Raw genomic sequence first — 13,256 nt, forward strand, 5'->3', positions numbered from 1 at the left:
ATACTATTAATCATTTACAGAAATAATCTTAAAAGCTAACCCGCAAAACTGATCCTGTAGATGAAGCCACAACGTGAGAGATGAATAAACTTACCAAGATTTACGGATCATTAGTCGTACGGACAGTTTGCCTGAGTTGACTAGAGCGCTGGGACGTAGCCCGAGGGCGCGGGTTCGAATCCCGGATTGTCCATAAATTTTGGTACAAATTAAATTTGAAAATGTTACAAGTACTTGTTGTTTCTTAAATATGAAACTTTCTTATATATTATCGCCTAATTCTGCTACCGTTGTTCGTAATGGATAAATTTTCATTATTATTTCTTGTGTAATAGTTATCATAATCATTTTGAATTTTGTTGTATAATATTTTGAAACGTATAGAAAAATTATCAAAATGTATCCTCTAGTTTGGCATTGTCATTAAGAACGAAAGAAATGGCGAGGGAAGTGATGACTGGTCCATAGTAATTGTACTTTTTCGATCTTTTAATAGATAACTCTGCTCGTTTTTGGTACGTTATAAAATTATGTTAATAATATGGTCGCCTAATTACTTTATTTACGTTCACTGTGCAATATAGTATTAAGTAGATAGATCCATCTACTTTACTCAGGTAACTCTTTCCAGGTTATTTTCTTATTTTCTTTATTTAACTAACTCAAGAAATTCTCATCTTTTGGGTAGATTTTTCAACACTTTTTATAGATTGTATAAAAAATATTTTATTATAGATGCAACGAGCTTCATGCCACTTCTTAGAAAAGCTTCGAATAGAAAAATGGTAAAATTTATAAACTTTGTCAGTCGTTTCGTTTCGTTGAAATGATTGAATAAAGTTATAAGTTATATGTAGACATCCAATTCTGTTCAAACAAGTGGTAATAAGTACAATATAAGCGCGAACGTCACAATTTAGAAAGTATTGATACAAACCCCGATTTGTTCCGTGTTATGTAAGTACTTACAAAGTGTACCAGATTTTGAGAGATTTGGTAAGTGCTCCGATAGCCGTGATCGTCTAGTGGTTAGGACCCTACGTTGTGGCCGTAGTAACCCAGGTTCGAATCCTGGTCACGGCAGCGAACAGCTGTTACGGTGGAGCATATTTTTATTGCAAACGTTAATATGTTCTCCTCCTCCCAGTGGTGAAATTTTTACACAGTGGTTACTTAGACAACAATATCAATTTTTTAAATAAACAATATCTAAAAAATTAAAATGATTGAAAAAAATAATTGTTCGCACCCAAGAAGTATTCTTTATTGGAATAATAAAACCAAAATCTTTAAAATTTTTATTCCTCGTGGAATAAACGTAATAACATACATAACATTATTCCTTCGCTATATTTCGTTTGAAGAAAAAACAATACTGTAATAAAGGTTTTTTTCATGAGAATAAGGGACGAGACGAGCAGGACGTTCAGCTGATGGTAATTGTTACGCCCTGCACATTACAATGCAGTGCCACTCAGGATTCTTGAAATACTCAAAAATTCTGATTACAATTGCACTCGTCACCTTGAAACATAAGATGATAAGTCTTATTTTCCCAGTAATTTCACTAGCCACGGTGCCCTTCCGACCGAAACAAAATAATGCTTCCACATTACTGCTTCACGGCAGAAATAGGCGCCGTTGTGATACCCATAATCTAGCTGGCGTCCTGTGCAAAGGAGCCTCCCACTGGTATTAAACCAATCAAAATATTATTATACCGCATTATTTGGTTAAACAGCTTGTAATTAAATATCATTAAATTATTTTTAAACAATTAGAATGAAATTATATTTTTCAACTAGTTGTATATAAATTTAATGCTCGTCCATTGGTTGTGGTTCAGTAGTATGATACAAATGGTCTAGTTGACCAGCTAACGTCAATCTCTGATAATTTTCGGGTGTCTAATCTCTGATAATTTTTCCCTTATGTGTTAAAGTAAAAGTGAAACTTCAAAAATTATTTACGTAAAAGTTTTTTTTAGGTAAAACAAGGACAAACAAACACCACAACATTCACAAGAGTGATCTATTGTGACACCGATGCTTATGAAAGTATTTGTAAATAGTTAGAATGTTATTTAGACTAATTAATTTTTATTTTATAAAATATTTAAAGATTCCGCGAAACACAATTAAAACCTGTCTAAATATTGAGCTTATGATTGATTGATTCACAGTCGCGAGGGGCCTCTCGCCCTAAATATAAATCATAAGCAATTGATTTGTATTTAAATCAAATCAAACTTCTGATCGTATATATGTTAACGAAATAACAATCATTAAAGTCTAAAGTTATAATAAATTTTACCACTTGGCACCACTTCCGAAAAAGTTGAGCTTATATGAGAAGAACTAGCAAAACACTCACAAGCCTCTTTAAATCAACATTTACAGCTTCATCGTTTTAACAAATTATTTTAATAACAATAATTTAATTACGTAATCAACATCAATGAATTTTAATTCAAAATTAAAATCACTCACAAATTGCTGTCTTAAAGGTGATGAAAATTCATAACATCATAATATATTCCCCATAAGTTATTAGTTTTCAGTCTATAGACAAGGGAATACGTAATTAAATTTGGCTGTAGAAATTGGAAATTCACGAGCAGGTTTCAAATGGTAGTCGAAAACAATATCCGCTTTGGACTTTACAGCCAATATGCCAGACAGGCACTATAACTGCATCTTTTTGGGCTTACGTTTCTTTTTACAATATGTTGATCTACTTAAAATCGTGCCAGTTTATTTCATTTTTCATTGCAGTTTTTTCCTCAATGCCGATGCGGTTATGTTTAATTAATTTTCGAATCCAATCATACTTCTAAAAAAAGAACTTAAACTAGCGTACTTTTATAATGTTAGATAATTCCATCGGTTAAGTACTTATTTGAATATCTTATATATCAAAATTTCGTGTCACGTTGTTTGTCCGCAATTGAATTCTAAACTGGTTTTTGTGTGCAAAATTTAATTTAAACACCGATTTAATTTAAATTTTGCACACTGTGTAGTTTAACCAAACTTAAAGATAGGATGATTTTTATTTCGATTCATGACACTTAATATTTTTCTATTATTTATAAGAAAAATTGTATGAGATAAATTATTAACGATCAGGTTGACAGCTCTCCTTTACATTACAAGAAGTAATTTAATTCACCGAATTTTGTCCCCAAAAACTCGTTAGAGCTGTTTTCGAGATCTCTATTCACAAATATTGCTCCTGTAATAATATAGAATACAAAGGAACTTGGTTTCTTATTTTAACCCATACTAATTTAAATACTTACAATTACCCCCTTCGTCAGACAAACCTCTACTCAATTAAAATACTCAAAAGGTGGAGTCACGACCCTCAATGAGTTAAAGTTCGTCTCATCCTTTGAATGAAACAACGTCAGAAATACTTTTTATTAAGGTAACATATTTTTGGGAGTGTTGTTTGACGCTGAAATGTTAATGAAAATAATTTGGACAGTTTCACATAAGGGCGATTATAGTATGAGAATTATTTAAAGAAGAATAACAGAAATGGTGTGACATAATTTAAAAATTAACGAAGCATCGTTTTTTTTATTTTATTGAAAAGGAGGACAAACTAGCATATGGATAGTGTTAAGTGATCACCGCCACCCACATTCTCTTGCAACACCAGAGGAATCACAGGAGCGTTGCCGACCTTTAAGAATGGTGTACGGGCTTCTTTTAAAGTTCCTTGAAAACGGCGCTGGGATGACCACCACAAATCCAGATGTTGGAGATAATATTCTAATTTGTGGCGTGTCGTGCGTAGGTGGAATTTGGCGGCAGAAATCAGGTGAAATAGCTCTTCGGAATAGCTATAGCCCGTCACTCAGTCTCAATTCAGGGGTACACGTTCTAAGCACGCTAAATGCTAAATGCCATCCGGCTCTTCCTGACGTCCAACGACAACAGAGCTCGCCGAACACTTTTCTGTCTGAACTGTTCTTCAGGCATAGAGCTCTGACACGGCGGGATGGTCAGCGGTGTATTTCCGTTGTCGTCAAGAGTCGAGTTGAGGGCAAAAAGAGCTCACAATAGATCGGCTTTCTCTTTTGCCGTATGGGCCAGGGTTTTCATTCCTCATGTGCAACGGCAGCTGCCAAGAGCAGCTTTCAGCATCGACCAGAACTTGCATGTTCCAGTCGGGTAACTAGAAAGCTGCTCGCCAATTTTCCAACGTGCTTCGATTTCGCATGGGTGATTAGCTGCTTAAAGAATCTGGAGGCACGGTTATATTTCCTCTTTAGAACTTTGCAGTTCAGATCCTTTGAGCCCAGCGCCGCAATTAAATTTGGATACGTCTGTTTATTGCAGTCAGATGTAAGGCTGCCAGTGACGCTCCCACCTCATTTAAATCCGTTTGTTAAGTGCATACAATGGATTATATTGGATAAAGGTTAAAAGGTCAAGTCATTCATAGTAGACCATCAAATTAGGATGATGTCTCATCAGATAATTCCGATAAAAATTAAATGCTGAAGCTAAATAAGGTTGAGCCCTCCACTGTTTCTTTTTTCTCTTAAACTCTCTTTTCCTCCTTACATACAGCAATAGTGCTATTTCTACAAGCTTACGGACACCATGGTGGTGCGGCTGGTGGCGCAACCGTGGTGTCCCGGTGTTATATTGAATTATAGCCCTAAGTCTAACTCGTTTCGTCAGGTTTAAAAAAAATACATACGATGGCTTAAATACGTAAATTGAGAAAATGCTTAAATGGCAGTTCTGCAGAAACTTTTTTAATTTGAATGCTCAGTTAAAATCTAATGTTTGTAAGACAATAGAGCGAGTTATCCTTATTGCCAACGAGGAAGCGACCAACTGCGTTCCGCGTTCATTTTAATTAAATTACGCTGGCCCCGACCACGAAGTGACTGTCGCTTGTCTCGTGAAATGATAAGGTTCACAATAACTTGAATTATACTTTTAACTGAGACACTCTATTTCAATATTTAATCGCAATCCTAAATTAGCTGCTTTTGGCAATCCATACATATAGAACGTCTTTGGATGGCGTATAAGAATGCGACGGCCCAGCGATTTCTATACTTTATGTATATTGAAACTGAGATTGCCATAATGACACATTCAGGATCGATGTACTGTGTCCACTGACAGATAGTTCACGTTTTAAGTACCAAAAGAAAAATAATCATAATTGGGACACTAAAAGAGTAATTTATACCAACAAAAAGCAATTTCCCAGCAAGATTTACTGCTTTCAAAATACTTACTGTTTACTAATCACAAAATTTTGTTTCCCAAGCTGTCGCCGCTTAGCAAAATTCTGTTGAGCAATTAAGAGTGACATTTGTAGCGCCTATTTAAAAGAAATTGCTAGAACTTGGTCTTGTAATATTGCTATACTTTTAATGAAGGCGTTTATTTGCCTGAAGCCCATAAAATATAATGTTTTGTTTAGAATTTAACTTTACAAGCCAACTTAATACTATTTATTATTTTCTATCAGAATATTCCCTATAAAATACTGAATTTATATCTCTTCTTTTGTTTAGATGTAGAAGACCACACAACGAATGAGACACCAACTACGTAAGTATAATAATATATTATAAGCACGTACCTAATTCTATTTGTGGATAAATTTGATTTAGTTTCTATTGAAATTAATAATTTTCTAATGATAATACATCAATAATTGAATATTATGTACAATGGACACCCAATCGCCTTCATAAATTTTGCGAACTATGATAGAAAATCCATTATCCTTCAACTATAATTCCCGTTAAATTTATCAATTTGCCAAAAATTTAATAATACTTTCTTTGCACTGAAGTTAATACGCCACTTTATTCAGTTCATAAGAGAGTGACGAAGTGTAATTTGCGTAAAAAAATAGATATAATATTGTAAAATTGTAAATCCTATAACTTGGAGATAGATTAATACAATGTTGCATTCGGTAAAAACGTCACATGTTCGCAGTAAAACTTTTGATTACATTAATGCGCTGCCATCACGAATATCACATTGCATTAAATTAAAACTGAAACGTATAGAGTTTAATTACGTTAATGTAAGTCTCCACATAAAATGGTACTTTGGTCACGTAATCTCTGCGTCGTTCATACCAGGTACATGTAGCTTTTGAACATTCCCTTACCACGCTCAGCAATAAGGCAACGTAATAACGGCATAACTCGATAGCTGGACCAAAGCGGTACTGTTTATTTAATTATTTTGACGAGAAAACGATCGAGCTAATCGAAACAGGCTATCGTGTAGTTGAGTGATCTAAAACTATAGGCAATTATGGAACATTTTACTTTCATGTTTGTGTTGGGGATAACATTTATGAATCTAAATTAGTTATTCCATTAAATTCGTTTCGAGATTAGGGGGTAACGATAAATAATGAAGTGAAATAAGGAATAAAGGGAATACTTATGCATATGATTAAATAATACACAAATATTTCCTATACGTCAAAATTTCGATGATAATTTTATTTTTGAGTAAGATTTGTCAATTTTAGATAGTGCAATCATTTCTGGAAAATTTAAATATTAGAAAAGCGATGCCTTCGGCTAGAAGCATAGACTTAAAATATATTTTCGGATAGACGACCTGACAGCCCGATGATTAGTGACCAACTTTGATTTATCAATGAGTGCGTTACCTAGTGGTTACCTGGTAGTGGTATAATATTCAAAGCATTGAGCTATTGGTAAAGCGCGGCTGACTGTGTACGACTAATCAATCAAAATCGGTTAGAGTCGCAATAGATTTGTCTTCCTATTCTATCTTGGTGTATCTCCGTTAGAGATGGCCTTCTGTCTTTGACGCTTTCTTGTCTATCGCTAGAATATTGTAAGTCTGTAGTTGGAACGAATTTTAAGTAAAAGTACGCGACTAATTTTGTTGTGAAAAATGACGTCATTGTTCACACTCATCAGAAATGACGTGTCTTTGGGTGGTAGTTGGAACCACAGAACAGAAAAAACTAGTAGAAGTGGCATCATGTCATTTTACTATGGAATCCGATGTCGCCAAACTCACACATTTATCTATTAAATATGTAATACACACACTTAATTCCTTTATGATAGGCCTAAATTAACAATTACGAAAAGACATAACTACAAATTTATTCACATGAAATTCGAACTTACAATACAGTTACGCTAATCTCATATTCTTAAAGTGATAGTCACAACCTCAGAACTTTTTCTTAAATTGAGAAAAATAACATATAAAAACTTGAAATAATAGGAACTCTATAATCATAGACTTGACTTCTGTCAAAATACCTAGTGTTGTACAAAAATGAATAAACATATCGATAGGTTAGTGAAAACTAGAAATGATCAGGTTTGATAAAGCATATTACCGATATAGTACCTATGTCTTAAGCTAAAATAATAATAGGCCAATATTTATATATTAATAATCTTGTTAATCTTATGATATTTTATAATATGATGTAGATACATATGCTACCATGATGGCAAACATTCCCAGAATTCATGATTATCGATCTATGTTCTACAATTCAATGACGTATTTTCTCTACTCCATTATGTGACGCATTTACTAGTGGGAGGATCCTTTGCACCGGATGCCGGCTAGATTATGGGTACCACATAGGCACCTATTTCTGCCGTGAAGCAATGTTTACACATTACTGTATTTCGGGCTGAAGGGCGCCGTATCTAGTGAAATTATTGGGCAAATGAGACTAATTGACATCTTATGTCTTAAGAAGACGAGCGCAGTTGTAGTGCCGCTTAGAATTGTTGGGCTTTTTAACAATCCTAAGCGGCACTGCATTGTAATGGGCAGGGCATATCAATTATTATCATCTGAACGTCCTGCTCGTTTCGTGCCTCATTTTAATTTAAAAAAATGTGATGAGATTTTTCTTCTACTCCGCCTCGACTCAACCTTATCGTTGGAACATCAATCTATCTATGCCAAATATTAAAATTTTAATTTTAAAAAAATGTCTATATTTAAAAATTAACGCTTATTTAGTTTAACTTGAATCTTATTTGTTAAATAATAAAGACACCTAAGAGACAATTAATACTATTAATTTGAATTTATCGTAGTCTCTCTTGTACACAATTACCACAACCATATTATAACATTTTACTTACTTACACCCTTATCGCATGGTGCATGGAAAAGAGCAATACTCGAATACAATTTATAAAGAAAAAATATCTTTCGATAAAATTATATCGATATGTACATGCATGCACTTGCTGAGTAGTAAGATATTTTTATTGTTTACCTACATATAAGTAACATCGATTAAATGTAAAGGTAAATGAATCATACGTCGTAATATTATGGTTCATTGTATATTTTGCACTACACATAAAAAATATTAATTGCATTTAAGTCGGAAAATTATGATTACCGATGATAGGAAATCCCTTTGTCGGACATGATTGCTACAGTCAAAAATGGCACAATAAGGCATATTTGTAGTTTTTTTAAAGATAATTATGCTTCACTTGACATTAAACGACTGGTCTCACTTGAGCCTGGAGTAGGTACATTTGTACATAATAGTGGCGACAGGGTAACGCCCACATGTCACTTCCACTAGTTTTTTCTGTTCCGTGGTTGGAACAATCTTTGGTTGCTTTTAGAGTTACTTTTTTCAGCAAATAATATATTTTCATATTAATAAAGCTGTGTAAGCTATCGAATAAAAATATATGTAATGCATTTTTCATATGGGAGCAAAAATAATTTGATATGAAATTTAAAAAAGGCAAATTACCTAATTGTGATAGAAGTTACTTGCTTACAAATATCATATAATAATATCTAGAATATCGAATATATAATATCAGCTATTTTCTTAGTTCAATTTAGGCAAACATTTTTGATATAGAAATAAATAAATCGTAATCAGTTCTTAAAACATATTCATGTCATTTTTCGAAGTTATTTTCTTATTTCTTGAAGACATATTATATTTACTTTCCTTTCACAGGAAACTTCATGAAAGGTTTGAGAGCGAAGTTTTATCGAAGTTTTGGGAAAGTACCTAACATTGTCTCAAGTGAATAAATCAATTCATGGTGCCATTATATTTCTTTAGATAATAATATATCCTATTGTATATTCTACTAAACTTATGACAAATACTTGGTACCCAAGGTGTCATAAATCTTCGGCGCACTTCGCTCTGAGGCGTGTGATTCGTCGCTTTTCTTTTAAAATGCAGAAAAAAAATACATCGGGTGGTTGTATTAATTTTTTTTAGTCATCAATGATTTTTAATTAATAATTATTAAATTTAAATACCACTTGCACATCCTAGTCACAATGCGTACATGTCACCCTTGAAAAGTTATTTCTTTAAAAAAAATATCTACTATAACCTTTATACTATGTTGAAATAGTAATTACACGTCAAAATATAATATTTTGATTGCCTGCTGTTACTTTTACAAAACAAAACAGCGCATTCATAACCAATTTTTGTGATAATGTTTCACTTGGAGATCTCGCGTCATACTGATAGTGCCGTATTGGTTACTGAGTATTTCAGGCTCAGTAAGTGGCCAGAGGGGTAAAGGCCTAAGCACAATATGATCGGATTTGGTACGGCTGTGTGTCTTGTGGGCATCAATTGGTCCGGCATCGTTCTCGATACGGTAAATATAATAATCTAAGGTAATAATAAAAATTTTGTGCGACGGAGAGTGCGATATACCATTGAATATGGTCCGCTAGCTTACTGCGTCCGATGGTTCGGCCGTACCCAATCCGAAAATGTTTTTATGATATAACACGGCCCTCGAAACGAATCCGTAGTTAATTCGACCAATCTTTGCTGTCGTCATAATGACAGGTTCGGCAACTGATGAGAATTATGTCACTAAAATTATTATGACCATCATGAACCGACCATTAGAACCATATATAATCTCATTCTCGACTTACAGCCGACAGTTAAAAGTTATTAAACGACGTAACAAGTATTTTGCTCTACATTTCTCAAACTCTAATTAAACATTTTTCTCGTTTCTCTACTGTTTGTTATTACAAGTGTAGAATTGTACGAAGTAACATAAATTAAAAATAAACATCTCAAACTATAGTCAGGCATACATTTATGCACGATTGTTAAATGTTATATTTCCACTAGATATTTTTATATACCGGAACTAGTTTACATATCAGCGTATCGAGTCTGTGGTGTTCATTTTTCGAGAATTTTCGGTGGTAGTCATTATTTTAATGGATTCCAAAGGGCTATTTATAAACGTAATACAAGTGAATTGCAGATTTCTTCTTTTTCCGTTAGTTTTTATACCTTACCAGCGTCTTAATTTTTAAGAAAATAGTTGATTTTTAAGTTATTACAAATTAAATTATGACTTTATGGACGTATCACCAAGGAGTGAAAAAGAGGTCATCATATAAAATAGAATATACTAAGTTTTGGTTTATTTTATTAAAAAAACATTTACTTATTTGCAGAGCAGATTTCCCTTTCAAGAGTAAGTCAAAAAATGTATAGATAAAAAACAAGATTTATTAAGTACATTAAATGCACAAATAAAATTTGAAAAACAACAAAATTTTATGAACGATGCGGGACTCGAACCCACGACCACCGGCGTTCCGTGCCAGTGCTCTAACCAACTGAGCTAACCGTTCGAGTGTCATATCGTTATAAAATCTTGCATGCTTTGTTCAACTCTCAGGTTGTGGCTTAATCTACAGGATCTACTTTACAGTTGATAACCTGCTCAACCCCAATATTTGCATATTAGGAAATTGACGTGAGATGTCGCTCTTGTAAATCTAACAATCTAACATAACAAATCGTTACATTAAATGCATCAACCCACACACACTGTAAATAAATAACGGTATTAATAACGATTATAAAAATAAATTTATAAAACTATAAATATATTGAATTACTGTAATTTTAATAACGTACAACAGTTTTACGATAACAGGATTATCCAGTCCCCACTCCACTATTGCAATAGATTCCACGAATGTTGAGTGCAATGTTGATCAATTCTATGTTATAGGCCAGTGTTTCCCAAACATTAATCTGCCATGCCACTGTAATTTTCACACTCCCCTTCGTGACCCAGCTTACTGTTAAACCCAAACCAAAATAATATACATTTATTAATAGTAAAAATATTTTTACTACTATAATATACTTTGTTAATTTAGTCACAAAATTAAAATGTATATGATCCAGGTTCGCGGAAGTTGACGTAAGTTTTATCCTATTGGCTTTTTTTAAGGAATGTTGCGACCCGATATTTTATTTTGATGGCCCGGTACCGGGTTGCGACCCGGTAAATATAAAACACTACTATAGGCATTAGAATATTATCAGAATTCACTTTTATTGTACTTAAATATTTAATTAATTTTATTCTAATATTTATTTATTAATTTTATCCAAAATAGCACTAATAAGAAATTCAAAAAGTTCTCATCACTTAGAACTTTTAAAGCTAAACGTAGGATTGATTTTGATATTGTAAATCCCTATGATAATCATCTTAAGCCTAAAAAAAGTGTGTCGACATCCATGCAACATGAGAAAAATAAACCCAAAAAGAAAAAACGTTTATTTATCTTTGGAGGTAAACAATGTGTGGGTATGGCTTCTCGACTCTCCACGTTTAATTTGACTTCAAAATATGAAATCTCAGCAGAAACAAAACCTTCACCCAGTACAGAAAATATAATCGAATCGTGTTACAAAATAAAAACTTGCCAAACGGACCAATTCATTCTTAGTTTAGGCGAACACGATAGAAATCCGTTCGTATTTAAGTCTGAGACTGCTGCCCTCCTACGCTACCTAAAAGGTACTGATATTATAATATTGAATATTGTGAAAAATCCTCATCATAACGAAATTCTTATTAATAGCTATTTAAAACAAATATGTCAACAATATCCAAATTGTAAATATTTGAATTCAAATGTAAATTATACTGGATATTATAATGCTAAAAATAATTATATTAATAAAGTTTGCAACAACATCAGCAACGAATTAGAAAGTCAGCATTATAAACAGGAATTTTTGGTATGCAAGGATTGGTTAAATAAACTAAAATACAAAAATAGAAGCGTTAGAAACTTTTTTTCGACCATAAACCATGTAAGGAAATGTATCTCTTGCACCAAAACATTGCTGGAGTTTTAAATAATCTAGAATGTATTGAGCTAGCGTTGTCTGAAATAGAAGTAGATATAAGTGTCATTTGTCTTACTCAAAACTTTTATAAAAAGGGGAGAAGAATCTAATCTCATACTGCAAAATTATGATGTCGTTTCGACGTTTTGTAGATTGAATGAAAGACGAGGAGGTAGTTGTATTTTATTGGAGAAATCTATAGATTATAAGATTCTCGATCAGTGTACTGAATACTCAACCGAAAAAATATTTGAATGTTGTGCTGTTGAAGTAGCGATTAGAGCGATAAATTGCTACATTGTTTGTATATACAGGACACCAAACTCAAATATTACTTTATTTTTTGAAAAATTTGAACTACTTCTCCATAAATTAACCATCAATAATAATAAAAAGATTATATAAGCCGGAGACTTTAACATTGATATATTGAAAGAAAATCAGATATCAAAATTATTTCAAAATCTATTAAGTAATTTCAATATTAATATAAATATAACGGAACCTACTCGACAACAAGCATGCCTAGATATAATAGCGACAAATATTCCTACAGCAGAAGGCAAAGTAATTAAACTTTTTCTATCGGATCATGAATCATGCCAACTAATAAGTTTACCGAAAATATTTATAAATAAACCGAAAAATTGGTCTATAAAAATTAGGGATTATTGTCAAGAGAATATACATAAATTTAATATGTACTTACAATCTCTAAATTGGATCGATGTATTAAATGAGTCAAATGCCAATACAGCCTTCAAAAATTTTCATGATTTTTTCTGCCTGTTATACGATATTTGCTTTCCCATATATAATAAGAAAATCTCCAATTATGTTGGCAATAATAAATGGATAGCAAAAGGTATTAAGGTAGCTTGTATTAAGAAAAGACAGTTGAGATTAAATCACTACAAATCAAAGTCTCATGAAAGTAAGATAAAGTTAAAAAAATATAGCAAAATATTACGGTCTTGTATTGACTGCTCTAAGAGACACATAAATAATCAATATATACAAAACTCAAAAAATAAAACTAAAGCTACATG

At 32.6% G+C, this 13,256-nt stretch overlaps 1 non-coding gene across 1 annotated transcript; it reads left to right on the top strand.

Annotated features, from left to right (window-relative positions):
- Positions 1-1,011: 1,011 nt before the first annotated feature.
- Trnah-gug (transfer RNA histidin (anticodon GUG)) lies at positions 1,012-1,083 on the top strand. Its single transcript has one exon. It is a non-coding gene; the product is annotated as a tRNA-His (tRNA).
- The last annotated feature ends 12,173 nt before the right edge of the window (positions 1,084-13,256 follow it).

This window comes from Leptidea sinapis, chromosome 7 (genome assembly GCF_905404315.1).
Source record: "Leptidea sinapis chromosome 7, ilLepSina1.1, whole genome shotgun sequence".
Lineage (NCBI taxonomy): Eukaryota > Metazoa > Arthropoda > Insecta > Lepidoptera > Pieridae > Leptidea > Leptidea sinapis.